A 15502-nucleotide genomic window follows, 5' to 3' on the forward strand; every position below is an offset into this window, starting at 1 on the left:
GCTGAGTATTTGCATAGTAAACATCATGATTTTATTGAACACCTATTGTGTTCTAGACAGTATGCCAAATACTTTTGCGTACATTATCCCATTTAATCCTCATAACAATCTTGTGAAATAGGTATTGTAATATATTATAACTCATTTAATGGAAGAAATTAAAGATCAGAGTGAGTAATTTGCCCCAGTTCACATGGTAAAATAAGCAGTGTGGTTGAGATTTGAAGCCAGGTTGGAATTACATGTTTTATTAAATTATATACTCACACACACATGTACATACACGCACATATCTATACACACACTATACATGTACATATCTACACAGACATAACTTTGCACACACATACACATATGCAATACTTAATACATGATAGAACACTTATGCCTAGCACATCATAGATGCTCAATATATGATTGTTGCTTCATCTCACTCTTGATTCCAAGTCCACTACCCCTTCCACTTTACCACACTGCCTTCCATCAAACACATGAAGGAGTAACATAAACTTTCTGGAAAGTCTGTGAGTATTAACTGGAGATAAGTATGTGATTTATCTTACTGCCCAATCTTTTCTTCCCGCCTCCCCCCCCCTCCAGATAATAAAAACATAAAATTAACAGCATCTTTGAAGAGATACGGGATTTGGACTTTCCAAGCTTACTAAACTGTTAATTTGGAAAACTACTGAGGGCTGTGATTACTGCAGTGGATGCCCCCAGATAATGAGATCAAGGGTTATCAGGAGACTAGCCAGATGTTACCCTAAAGAGCTCTGCCTGTTTTAAAAATAACTGATGTATGATGTGAGATCTTCCACCCAAATGTGGAAAATTTTAGAAATTTTATCAATGGGTAAAATGACTTTGGGACAACAAAACTTTGTTAAAGCATCATTTACTTGAAACCTTAACTCATTTTATACAACATAATTAGGATTTCAGTACAATGGGGCCTTTTCTAGACACCATTATAAAATTTAACCATGCCACTGTTATGCTGGTCTCCATATAGAATTTAAAAATATCTCTTGAGTTAAGGATTTTTTGTTTACTCTAAAGTATTACTCTATTGTGTTAATTCCCAAAGGGTTTAAGTGATTTGCATATCATACAGTTAGTAAGTAGTAGAGGCTAGATTTAAGTAAAGGTTCTCTATCTCTAAAGCCTACGTACTTTCTCCTGCAAAACACTGCTTCCACCTTCAGATATGCATGTTTTTTTTCCCTTTTAAATTCTATGAGTGACTTGCTCACCCATGTGTAAGTTTTGTGGTTAAACAACTGCAGTAGTGTATATTAACAAACATGAAGAAATGAAAAAAAAAAGTAAATTTTATTTTCTACTGAGTTGTCTCATCGAAAAATGTCTTTATGGTCTACCTTTTACTTTCTTTCCAGTTTATTGATTATATGAGTTTATTCTAACTTCAGGAATAGAGATATTATTACAACAGTGAACCTCTGACTTCTAACTGGATTTAAAATAAAGCCAATTAAAACGAAGTCATTATGCATGATACCTTTTTGTTCCATGAGGTTATTATTGCCACCATTTTAAATTTTTAATAAAATCACTCTGCTGCATGGCTATCTTACTACTCCCATTTTTTTCTGGGGATAGGGGCTATTTCAGCTATATTCCAAAAGAAACTAATGACTGATTCACTTTGTGGCTCCAATGGACGGTTGAACAGCAATAAGAAAATGCCCTTCTGTTCTCCTAATTCTCCCCAGGATGAGAATCTCTGACCTCCAGGCTGGAACTTTCCCGGCCACCCTTTGAGTCTAACTTTAAGTGCTGACAGAATTACATAATAGTTGCCAAAGCTATGTGGATTTATGGACTAGCAAGTCATTTGTCATAAATTGAATATAAGTAGTAGCCTCAGTGCCCCAGGGAAAGGCAGGAGTGCTTCAAACTGACGCATGACCCAGATGGTAGTTTAGGATTACTTATAAATATGGATATTGGACAGTTTCTTTCTTTAGAGGACCTGGGTTTTCCACTCATTTCCAGGAATTCCATTTGAGGAACAAAAATATTTGATAATTTCTAACTGATAACCTCAGCAATTTATGGCAGGGAAAGTGCAATGTTTTCTTGGATTTATTAAATGGTATTGTTTTGGAATGCTATGATGTATTGATTTTTTTTTGTTGTTTTAGAAGAGTTTCAATTGTTTCCCTCTTTTTCAGAGATCCTTTTTACTTTCAGATTTTTAGTTCATTTCTGGAAAGTTAGCAAGTTCTTCTAAGAAGGATTTTTGTTAGAAGGCCAAACATTTGATCATATCTCTAAAGAATGTAGCAGTAAAAGGCATGTTTCTTCCAGGGAGAAGGATGCTTGAAATGAACACATGCACATTAGATGGAAAATTTCACATCATACTTTTTAAATATTAAAATAAATGCTAAAAAACATCTATATCAAGTGTGTAAACAATTAGCCAAATACTAGAGTTTCTGAGATTAAGAATAAATTACCTGGGTCAAAAAGAACTTGGACTGGACATTTAAGAATTTGAATGACAACGAAACTCACAGTCATTAGATGCTATTGCTTTTCATCCAATCAGCATGGTACAGTAGTTAAGTAGGTAGACCAAGACCCAAGCCATGTAGGTTTAAATTCCAGCTACACGGTCTAACAACTATATGCTCTTGGATATTAGTTACCTTCCCTGTGACTCGGTTTTCCCATATTTAAATTGGGGGTAATAATAGTACTTACCTCATAAGAATGTTATGAAGATGCAATTAGCTATTTGTAAAGTATTTAGAACAATATCTTCACAAAGGAAAGTGTTATATAAATGTTTGTTAGTTTAATACCATATTATCAGTCTTTTTACAATGTTTATAGGTATGCTATTTTCAAAGATACTATAATGCAGGATCATCCCTGCCTCTAACAGATGTGTAGTCAGAAAAAATAGATTCCATTTAATATGGGAAAGCAGAAGCCAGATATATGCTCTCAGAGATGGTTATATTGTAAAATTTAAAACTTACATTTTATTTTAACTAGCAAATTTCAAATGGTTACATTGTATTTGTTAAATCCTAAGGATCTGGACTGCTCATTACATTTTTCTTGAATCCCTCGTGAGGCACAACAGAGGTTTAAATACAAAGGTAAGGACCAATCAACACTTGTTTTTATGAGCTAATTGAAATTTATTCAAATAAACATCAAACTACTTTCATTTTCTCTTTTAATAAGAGCAAACATGGGCCTTGGTATAAAGACATTATCTTTGAGTTTTAGATGTCTCCATTTGCTGCTGAGCTGCTCATGTAAAGCTCTCACTGCAGGTGTATTTATAGGGGACTTGTTAAAAACTAAAACCAAAATACTATACCTACATTATCTAGAAATAGAATAAAATATATCAGTTTATTCATGAGTCACATTTAATGATCTGTATTTATAAAATACTATCATATGAATTATTAGTCTACCAAGCTTCAATATTTGTGATTGCATATTCACTTAATTAACAGCAATAAAATTACAAGAGAAAAATTTCAGGTTTATTTGAAAAAAATAGACAAGGTGAAATTTAAAATGGAAGCAATTTACTTTTAAGACTCACAATTAAAATATGCTACCTTTATGAAATATCTTAACTACAATTCTATCAAGCTTTCATTTGAGTAATGGTATAATCACTTCATAGCAATGAAACTGAAAGATAGAAAATGCAAAATTTCTTTGGAAGAGAAACAAAAGAATAGAAACTGAAAGAAAGAGCAAAATTTCTTTGGAATATTGCTGTGGTTCTAGATCTTCAGAACTAGGCTCATCAGGAGGCTGGATGAAGCCTCACTTCTACTTTCCAGGTATGGGGACAGGGGAAATATTTCCAGAGATGTTTCTCATTGTTAAGGGGAGATGTGTTAGACCAGGGACATCTCTTAATGACAAGTGTTCTTGGGGATGTCTCTACTTCCTTTCCATAGGATGGGGAAGAAGAAGAAGTCCAATTCCCATAAGCTGCCCTCTGGGACCAGTTTACGACATCTGACCTCTGACTGGAGGTTGAGGCAGAGGAAGAAAGTTGATTGTTCTTGTATCAGGCATACCTAACTGGCCAAGATCATTTGTAGCGTCATTTTTATTGGATTCCATTTTGGAAGTCACACAATCCCACGTGTTAACACAAGAAGACATGGTAAAGCTTTTAAGGTCTGTCACTCAAAAGACTTTGCCTAATTAGATGCACTAGTTTAAATTGCATAATTGTCTTGTGGACAAACTGTTGGAAAAAGATAGTGCTTGATGAAGGGAACATTTTTTTCTATGGTTTTGATCTCCCATGGAGGTGACATTTGGACCACCTGGGATATTTTCAGACACTCGATCCCTGAGCTACCATAGTTTAATGATCCCCCTTCCTTGGTGATCTGATAGTCCAGAAGATACCTTGGTGGTCCTCTCAGACCTTTCACATTGTCCCCCTTTAAACAACAGAGGCATGAGGATCCTCTTCTAAAAGATTAAATTTAAGCTCTGAGGTCAGTAAATTTTTTTTTCATGTATGCATTTTGTTTTCTCATTTAGTGAGTTTTGTTTCAGCCATTAGAGCTTTTGACCAATTACCATGAGCTTTTTTTCCTCATGGAAAATCATCTGGTGTTGATAAGAACAAATGCTTTTTTTTTCTGATTTTTCTGTCAGAATTTTTGCTTGTCTTCTGTAGGTGTCCAGCTGTTCACATTCATGGCTGATTGTTTCATCTGTTTTGGACATTTTCTCCTCTAGTGTTAATACTCAACTCTCTATTAAGCATATACTCCAGTATATTTTACTTCATTTTCTTGATGAAGGCTAGTAACAACTTTAAGGTTTTGGAAAAGATTTTGAATCTCACTTTCAAACTCGGTATTTTCTGATTTCATCGATGCCAGATTTGAAATTCTAAAATTCTTAGTTTGGAGAATTTTAATTTGATCTGTTAGTGCAATGCTTATAATAGAAACATGTTTTAAAAGGTGAAAGCTGTAGAAAATAATTTCAATAAATGCTGACTTTTTCCCCTTTGGTATTTACAGAGTATTTTAAAATTAGCTTTATTTCTTAATGAAGTCTTTCTACATAAAAATAGCTGATTTTACTTTTTCAAATGTAAACAAGGCTTGGATGATTTTTTCAATGTCTGCCAATGTAAACATTGTTCATTTTGGATATTAAATTGGTATTATCATCACAGTGCATGTCAATGTTACTTTATTCTCCTGCCTTTGTCACCTGCAGGAAACAAATGGTGTTTGTAATATGAAATTTACCTACCATTGGACTATTGTCACAAAATTTATCACCTTAAGCCAATAGTTTTCCCTTCCTATTTTTCAAAGTAGTTGATTCTTAGAGAATCAATCTCAAATTACTTAAATTTATATGTCTTGGGTCTGCAGGTGTACATATTTTGAGAAATGCTTTAATATTGTTGTTATTGATCTTATTGACAGTTTATTTGCTTTTTCAATTGAATAGAGACAATCTTACTGTCTATTGCTACCTCTGCTGTGGAAACACAAATAGATTTGTTTATCAGTGTTGGGATTGTCTTAAGATTAACTTCCTGTTTCATTTCAAATATGATGAAAGACAGTAACAATAAAATACTCCTGTAAAATAATTCTTTTTTCTACTGTATTCTGTTACGGGAAAGAAAAATTTTAAAGGCATTTTTCAAAAGCCTATAATATATTTCACCTAAATAAACCCTTCTATTTAAAATATGTATATAAAGCATATGTATTTATGTATAGGCAGAATCATTGTTTATGTCTGTGTATACAATATCCTTACTTCTTGTCATTACAGGATAGAATGCAAAGCTAGGAAATCTTCTCAAAGGGGATTATCTTTTAACATATTTGTGTAAATTTTAAGGAAGTAAACCACAAAACGTGATTAAATTACTGACTTTATTTGATTTTGTTTATTTTTATTGAATTCTTTTGTGATTTTTGTCTGGATTAAATTCAGGCTAAATACTGTACCTTTTGGAACATGCCCATCAGCAAATTGCAAACTTCTGTAACTTCCACCATTTTGGGATTATTATTCTTTTGTTAAACTTTTTACAAAATTATTTTAAAAATCAAGAAAATATCATCTAGCAGGTTTCCATAAAAGTTTTGTACTTGTATGTGTTGGTGCAGATAGATCTGGGAACAAATAGGCTCCCAGTGAATACCCAAGTATTTTTATTAAAACCTTGTGTTTTCGCTGTTAAATTTGAGGGTATCAAAGGTCCTGCCTGTTTCCTCCTCACTCTCTTTCCCATCCCTGGAATGAAGTATGTGAATAGAAGAACAAATACTAGATCTTCATAAAATCACAGTAATGAGTGGAGTTCTGGATTGTCACTGTTATGATTATTAGCATAACCATCTGTGGTTGAATGATTTGTTTTTACCACGTGCCTTCAAGTACACAATTTGATTTGGTCCTTACAAAAAAAACACATAGATTTGAACACAAAGTACTTAGCATGTGCCTGTTTTCTGATGAGGAAGTTAACAGATGACGTAATCAATACATAACCGAAATCTTCTGAGCTGTGGTTCACAGCACGGCCTCTTATCACATATCTGCACTTGCCAATAGTTATATGGAACACTAACCTATACAATACCTCCAAGAAGATATGTTGTTGAACTTATGTTTATGAACTATTCTTATGTATAATCATTCTCATTGATCAATAATTTACTTTATAATTTAGCCAAACTATTTGACCAAAATTTAATTTTTTTCCATAAGACGACTTGTACGTTATGAAAGGAAATGAATTATACTTTCCATAAACAATCTTTTATGGACTTGAAGTTTTAAATAATTTTAGCCTCTCCTCTTTATCAATCTTCTTTATTCTTTTTTGTAGGATACACATTTCTTTCGTAAAGTAATTTATTTTATTTTATTTTTATTTTATTTTATTTCATTTCATTTTATTTTAATCTGTCGTTTGTTTTTCTACTCTGCTCTGCCTTCAGCATTTCATTCCCCAATTCATTTTATGTACTTCTTTCAAACTCTGTTTAACAACATTTCAGGTTCGAATCTTAATTGGCTTCCTATAGCATATGGAATACACTCATTAGCCTGACATTCAGAACTTTGAATGATCTAGTACAACCAGAAGATTGCAACCTTATTTATTCTCTACTGTTATTGATAATGATCTTTGTGTAATTGAACTTCAGCCTAAACTATGATGGACTTTTAAATTTGTAGTTTTAATATTTGAGATGTTGATTATTGAATAAGTATTCCCCAAAGTCTGTAGCATCTAGTCACTTGTGATTTTGCTGAACCACAGATTTGTATTGTAAGAATTAGAAGCTCATGTGCAAGTGAAAACAGCACCAGAATCACAGTGCAATTATGCATCCAAAATATATAGTATAATGTAGGTGTTTTCAAACTTTTTGGTCTCAGGATCCTTTTATACTGTGAAAAGTTATTGAGGCTCACAAGGGACCTTTGTTTAAGAGAGTTATACCTATAGATATTTAAACTGACAATAATAAACCCATTATTTCATAACACGAATACATATAATTATAAAAAATAACTATTTTCCAAAACAAACACAAACAGGTTAGTGAGAAGAGTGGCACTATTTCACATTTTTTGCAAATCTCTTTATGTTTAGCTTAATAGAAGATAGCTAAATCCTCATATCTATTTCTGTATTTGATCTATTGTATATCATTCATCATGTAGCCTTTGGAAAACTCTACTGCACACTTGTGAAAGAATGAGAGTGAAAAAGGCAAATGACTTCTGAATATTATGATGAATATATTTTTGATTTCATGGATCCCCTGAAAGAATCTTAGGTACCCCCCTGAAAGATCCAGGACATACTCTGAGAACCACTAGTATAGTGGTTTAGCACTTAGGCTTCCTGTGGAAATTATTAAACTTCTTATGCCTCAATATGTTCTTCTCTTAAATGGAAAAAATAATATTATCTATCTCTTAAAGTTGTTATGAGGGTTAAATGAGTTAATACATGATGCAATTACAACCGTGCCTAACGCTGGGAATAGTCAACTTTGTGGCTAGGGCAATAAAATATTCTCTACCTGGGGGCTCTTCTCTCTCCTTGGTTTTTAGTGTTTACTTTCCAAGTTAATATTTATTCATTTTAAAGAGAGAAAAAATAGAGAATATTTTTTATGTTGATGAAGACTTTAGGCAGTATTAACCCTAATTTAGGCATAAATAAGTTATCCATAAGGATTTCAATGTGTCTCTGAAAAAAATAAGAGCAAGTTCCAAACATCTTTGTTACCCTATAAAGTTTTATTCATTCTATTCACATGTATCAACCTTCCTTTGCTGCAGCAACCTGTCAAGCTTAATTTAATACATTCCTTCTCACTAGGTTAAGAGAACATAAGCAAGTTGAGCATTTGTTCATTCATACATTCATGCATTCATCACACACTATTGTGCTTATGCCAGGTGTCCTGCTAACCTTTGGTATGCATCTTATAGTGTAGTGGAAAAGACACATTAAACCATAAACACCCAAATAAATATACAAATAAAAATGTGAGCAGATTTTGAACATTCACTTTCTCATTGTTATTTATCCTTCATAGATTATAAAGGTATGCCTTCATTTGTATCAGTATTTTTACTTCTACTTTGTTATCTGTAAAATAACCAGTAAGAAATGGATTATGTTGGAAAGGGATACCATGAAAAGAGCATTGGTGGATATAGGTTCTGGTTTCAGCTTTGCATTAATTAGCAATATGATTTGAGCAAGATATTAAAATTTTTGTCTCAGTTTTCTCAATTGCATAAGTAGGCAGTTGTCTAAAATATCTCCCAGAACTATTAGTCTATTTGTTATTCTAAAAGTAAGTATATCTTTTACCTCAATTCTCACATGTTGTTTGAAAGATGGAATTATAATCATATTACAGCTTTTCGTTTCATTGTGATTATTTCTTTAGACCCATGAGAATACAAGCATCTTGAAGGTAGGCTCCGGGGATCCTCCTCATCTTTGTGTTCCCACAATACTCAATGTGTTTTGTAGAATGTTGATGCATTTAAAAAATATTTATGGTGGCAAATAATCCAAAAAGACATTTCTTTGTATTTCCTGGAATGCCCAATTGAAACAGAGGACTGAAATTATTTTTATGGATTAATTGGAAGGAATAATGAGCGTCTTTACAAAGGTTTCATTTAAGGAACAAGGGCTACACTTTGTTGGGGAAAAATTGTTGCGACTTTAATTTTGTTGTGTCCACCAGATGGCACCAGTGCTTCAAATAAAAGCCCAGTCTAAAGAAAAACAGTAAAATATAAGATAATAAGCACTTATTTTACACTAAGCAGATATCATAGAAACCCAAGGGCTTACACAAATATTCAAATCTAGATAGTAAAATACAAAATAAAATGTTTGGAGAAATGTTTATCTTTTTAAAAAAATTTGCAAATTTTAAGTCTAATTCTTTTCAATTACTCTAGAAAAGTTAAGACAAAAAGAGACAAGAAAGACAAGAAAGGGAGGAAGGAAGGAAGGAAAGAAAGAAGGAAGGAAGGAAGACAAATGGGGTTATTTCCTCAGAAAAGTTTCCTAAAGTTAGAACATGCACCAAGATGCTTTTTAGCTGTATCTTCCCTGAAAATTTTCTACAAAATAATCACAAGAAGAAATAAAGTTTGTTCAATTTCTCCTTTTTCTAAATTGTCCCTTGTCTTTGTTATATTTTAATACCTCAACAATAGTTTACAACTATGAAAGAGACATACTTTAAATATTGCTGAAAATTGGAGAAGAAAAGCAAAGACAAACTAATACTTCAGAAATCTGACTGGAGAAAACTAATGTTCAAAGTTCCCTTGGTACTGAAAGCCTTGATTCATAATCATCATAACATCCTCCTTCCTGAATATTGTTATGTTCCTTTTCCCAATGGAGCGATCAACAGTTTTCCTTTTCTTTGAAAATCCAAAATGAACAAATGTTTACTAACAATTTCTTGAAATGTCGTTTGTCTTTCTTTGATTTTTTTATTCCCTTACTGTTTTTTTTTTTTTATTATGTGAAAGCAGGACATCTTAGATGTTAACTATTTGTAACTTTTAAACATGATATGTTTGCCATTTCCTTTCATCTATTTTCCAAACTGAATGGCTATTATTAGCTGATTAAGATTACAACTCATATAAAGGAAGACAGAATTTTTAAATATTTTAAGTGTAGTACAGCAGTAATTACATTAATGTAACTACTTTCACTTAAATTAATGACTTGAACGAAGCCCATAAACAAATAGACCTTTAAAAACAACACCTCTTAAATACGAGTGATTTAACAAATAATCTGGGAGGTTATTTACAAAGATAACTTTTATCATTCTAACATGCTTTCAATGACATAATTATTTAGGTTTAACATGTTAAAACATGAGCAAGGAAATGACAAAAATTTGTTGATTTTTAAATTCTGTATCTTCATCATGGTGTTCAATAGAGGAATAGAAGGCTTTGTTCTCAAAAGTGGTCTATTGTGACTTTCCTACAATTTCTCAGAGATCACTGTTTCTATTCATTCTCTCTCACTCAGTGACTCATCTTTTTCCATTTCCACCTCTGGTGTCACTATCTTGAGTAAATAAAGAACTGAGTGAAGGGAAATCAAGGCTAAGTGCCTAAGGTAGGGCAAGGAACCAAGCATTCTTATATTGAAACTTTTATCAAAATAAGCTGCAACTCTGTAAGATATAGTCATCACTGTGTAGAATGCAGTTACAGACTTCAGATTTCTTTAATTACTTTATAGTCATTTGAGGAAGAATTTACTGATGATTAGGTGGTTTAAAGTAGTTTCATCTCTATTTGAATATTATGTACTCTGTTGGACTTACCCATATAGACTTATGTGCTTTATATTTTCCTTTGAAATCTCCTGTCTTTCTTGTTCTTCTATTAATTTATCTTCAGCTTTGATTTATCATGAAATTGAAGACATGATTGTGGGATCAATGCTTTAAAGAACTTCTATTTCTATTTCTCTAATAGAAAAAGAGAAGCTTCCTATACTCTGCCTTACACTCTTCTGTGTGTGTTAAGTGGTAATGTGTATGGTGAAAATTCAGTATATCTGAAACATACAATATCTAGAGGTGAAGCTCTTGTAGAAGGAGATGGGGATGGCTGGGAAAAAGCATTCATCAATGTGGGTAGCACCTAAAAAAATTTTGTGGGCTAGATAGAATTCTGGTGGTTGGAATGCTTTTCCTAACTCTTTTAAAAGTTAATTTATATTGTTACAGGGGGTAGATTCTTTATTACTTCCTCTAGAGAGAATGAGAGCGAGGTCCTGGAAAACGTCTAGCTGTCATTCCACCTCCTCCTTAGATGTCTTCAACATTATTTTTCTTCATTCCACTATCAGTAATCTATTAAGAAGCAATAGTATAGATTTTTATGATTTTACTAACATTGTGTTAACACAATGTCAATTAAAATTATTTTTACAATTTCTGTTTTTAAAAAGGAAGTACTATTTCAATACAGGGAACCTACCTCAAAATAATACAAAACTTACCATCTGCGTATGCTACATTTGCATTGAAATCTTGGGCAACAAATATAAATCTGGCCCATTTAAAAGTATCTTTACATAGAGGCGCATCACATCAAATCGGGGCTGTTTTATAGCCCACCTTATATTTCACTGCTTGTGAACTCCATGAGCAAACAGAATTTGTTCACAGGGCGAAACACATATTTATGGTCCTGAATCAACTGCTCAGATTCAAAAACTATTTGTGTGACACAGGAATTCTGAAGCCAAATGGGATGTTTGTAGCCTACATTTGCATATCAATGCCCAGATTCCCCTTTGGGAATACGGCTGCTCATGACAATGCTGTTGTCTGAGGTCTGGGGAAAGAAAACCCATAAAAGTTTGGACTCACTTTTCAATGCCCTGGATTCTTTTTGTGTGCTTTGGAAAACTGTGAAACAGGGTCGCCCAGTTCCATTCTCCATAGTTTTATTATGTTTTAAATGAAGCGATTGAACCTGCACAGAACCCAGACGGACAGACACCACAAGTGAGCTTTGTGGAAAGGCAGTTCTTTAGAACGTTGCAGCTTCTGTTGTGTGTTTCCTGAGCTTGGGGCAGGTAACTACTGTTCCCTTAGTTGAAAGGACCAACGGAAACCGAAACCCTTAAGCAAAATACTTAGGACCTTTTTGCCTGGAGAAAAAGTATTAAAAAAAAATGATTCTTTAAGCTATTGAGAAACCAACTTAAGAGTTATTTGAAAACCAAGCCAGGGCACCTGAGGGGTTTTAGATATGTGATGTCATTTTCTACCTGGTCATAGCCTGTGATGGTTGTCAGCCCTTAACACTCAGTCCTTGACATGCACAGCCTGTGCAGAGTTTTGCTGAAGTTCTATTTATACAAAGTGATTTCTTTCTTAATTTTTCTTACATTCCTATGGCTTCCTGAGGGGAATTTTAGTAGAAAGTTTAACCTTATATTTTATAATATAATAGACAAATACTGTAACTAATTGCAAAGCTCTAAAGTAACAAAAGATGAAAAAAAAAAAAGGACGTTTTCGTATTGCTGGCTTTACTCACGACTGCACATTTAAAAACAACTTTGTGAGAGCGCCCTGAGTGCAAATAGCTTTAGCATTATTTTTTCTTTATGGTTTTACTTTTTATATATTTTTACACACAACTAAACTGTATTATGTTCTTAAAAATTATTTTTCAACTCTACTCCACTTTAATGATCTCTCATAATGTTTTACTTTTGGATTTTTCATTAATTTCCTTATTTTGTGTGTTCAGGGATATTTCTCTTTGAATATCCTTTTACCGTTGTCTCAAGAATGGCTCCCATCTCTTAAAGTTGCCTTTAATACAAGCAGTGTTCTGTTAACATTTTAATTGCTTTGTCCAGTGCTCTGAACAATTTCCTGATGCTCCTCCTACTGCCTGTCTCACTACTTCTCAGCTTCAAAAGAAGAAAAACAAAAATCTATTTGATAAAAGAAAAATGTTTTGATCTCTGGGGGCATCTTTATTTGGTGTCATTCATTGCCAAAGAAATGTCAGTGCTCCTGAGGAGAACATCAGTGCCTTCACTATCCTTGATTTTTACGTAAAATAGGCTATTATAGACCTTTATTTTCTTTGTTTTCCCATTTTCTTTTCTGATTAGCTCCTATCTCTTCTACCTCCTCTCAAATAATACATGCAACCCTGTTCCTTTCTTCCTAAATACTTTCTCAGTTTTCAACTGCTTACTACCTTTACATAGGTGACTCCCAAATGATCATTTTGATGCAAATTCTATTTTGATAGTTAAGTTATACATCTGATATTTCCATTGCTTGTTTTACTTATCTCAAACTTGATACATCTGAAATAAATACTGTAGATTATTTTTGTATAGTGGCTTTAAAATATGTTAAAAACTTCTTTGGCCCTTCATTCTTCAAAAGGTAGGGCTTAACTCTCCTCTTCTTGAATATGTGATAAGACTTAATAATCTCTTCTAACGAATATAATGTGTGATTTATGAGGCTAGGGCATAAAAGACTGCCAATTCCTCCTCACTCTCTCCTAGATCACTCACTCTGGGGCAGGCTTGCCACCACATTGTGAGGACAGTCAAGTGGTCCTATGGAGAAATCCATGTGGAGAGGAATGGAGGCCTTCCATCTACAGACATCACCAATAGCCAGCTGTCAGTTTCCTTGGCTGCTCAAGCAAATACCATGCAATATATTGGCATAAATAATGGGAATTTATTAGGTCACGGTTTTGAGACTGAGAGAAAATCCAAATCAAGGCATTGTCAAGGTGAAGCTTTCTTCCTCAAGAGTGGCGTTCTGGAGCTGGCTGTTGGTGATCCTTTGTCCTGGCCTCCTCTGTCATATAGCAATGCACATGGAGGCCTCTCTGGGCCTCTCCTTTCTTTTCTGGGTTTCAATGTCCTTCAGCTTCTTGCTTGCCAAGGCATCTTATCTCTCTCTGTCTGAATTTCATTCTATTTGTAAAAGACTCCAGCATTAAGATTAAGACCCATCCTGATTGAGGTGGGTCACACCTTAACGGAAGTAACCTCATCAAAAGGTCCTACTTACAATGGGTTCTCACCCTCAGGAATGGATTAAGTTTAAAAGCATGTTTTTCAGGGGTACATACAACTCTAAGCCAACCCACCAGCCATGTGTGAGAGTAAGTTTGGGGTGGATCTTCTAGCTTCAAGCAAGCCTTTAGATGATAGCCTTGCTGGTTTCTGAATGCAACCACATGAGAGACCATGAGCCATAACTGCCAAGCTAAACTGTTTCTGAATTACTAACTTAGAGAAACTTTGTGAGATAGTAAATATTTATTGTGATTTTATCCTACAAAGTTTTTGAGTAATTGGTTATGCAGCAGTAGATAACTAATACACCAACACTCTAACATCCATTTCTTTTCCAAATTTCCAAGTTTCATGGCTTCTTACTTTGATGTGATTTTGGTATCAGTCCCTTCTTTGAAATGTTATTGCCATGTTACTCTTAATTTAGTGAGCTATCACCTCGCAGATGGTCATCATACTTGGCCTCCTAACCAGTCTTCCTAAATCCCTTCTTTCCCTTCTTACTGCACACCTATGGAAGACTATTTTTCCCTGAAATGCATTGATGCCATGCATTTCCTCTGCTCAAAAAACTTTAGAGGTTCTCCATTTGCCATTAAAGTGAAACCCTTGTATTTGTTAGTATAGTGTATTAGATTCTTGTTAAATGTTCATTCCCTCCCCCTTCTTCTCCATGGGCGTAGCATACTTCTCCAGCGCTTGACTTTGGGCTTGACTTACCTTGGCAACTTAGCAGGAATGACACAAACAGAGGCATGGAATGCATTTGTTTTGTTGGACTTGTCCAATTGCACTTCTGCCATTCCTGTGAGAGGCACATGACCTAGCTAGACGGCTGGTCTGAGGATGATAAGAGAAATGTGGAACATTCCTTGGCCCAACACAATGTGAGGAGCCAAGCCCAGCTAGCCCTGTAGCTTGAATCAGTCACTCAGCTGAGCCCAGTCCTGATCAGCCAATACCCAGCCAACCCCATATGTGTGAGTGAGAATCAATAATTGTTGTTTTAGCCACTGAGTTTTGGGGGAGGTGTATTACGCAGCAATAACTGTCTGATGGTTAGCCTCTATAAACTTAACTCTATCTTATCTTTTTAAAAGTATCTCTTATTCTACCCAATATAACCCATTACTCCCTGTTTCTTGTTCCCTGAACTCACTTTGCCCATTCCTATTGCCACAACATTTCCGTTTTTTCCACATATACCTTAAAGTACCTATTAATGATAACTAATATTTATAAACTTACCAATAACTTACTAAGCAGTCCTTCTATTTCGTTTATGACAGCCCTATAGAAGCAATGCTATATTCACTTCACAGGTGA

This window comes from Choloepus didactylus, chromosome 3, assembly GCF_015220235.1.
Source record: "Choloepus didactylus isolate mChoDid1 chromosome 3, mChoDid1.pri, whole genome shotgun sequence".
NCBI lineage: Eukaryota > Metazoa > Chordata > Mammalia > Pilosa > Megalonychidae > Choloepus > Choloepus didactylus.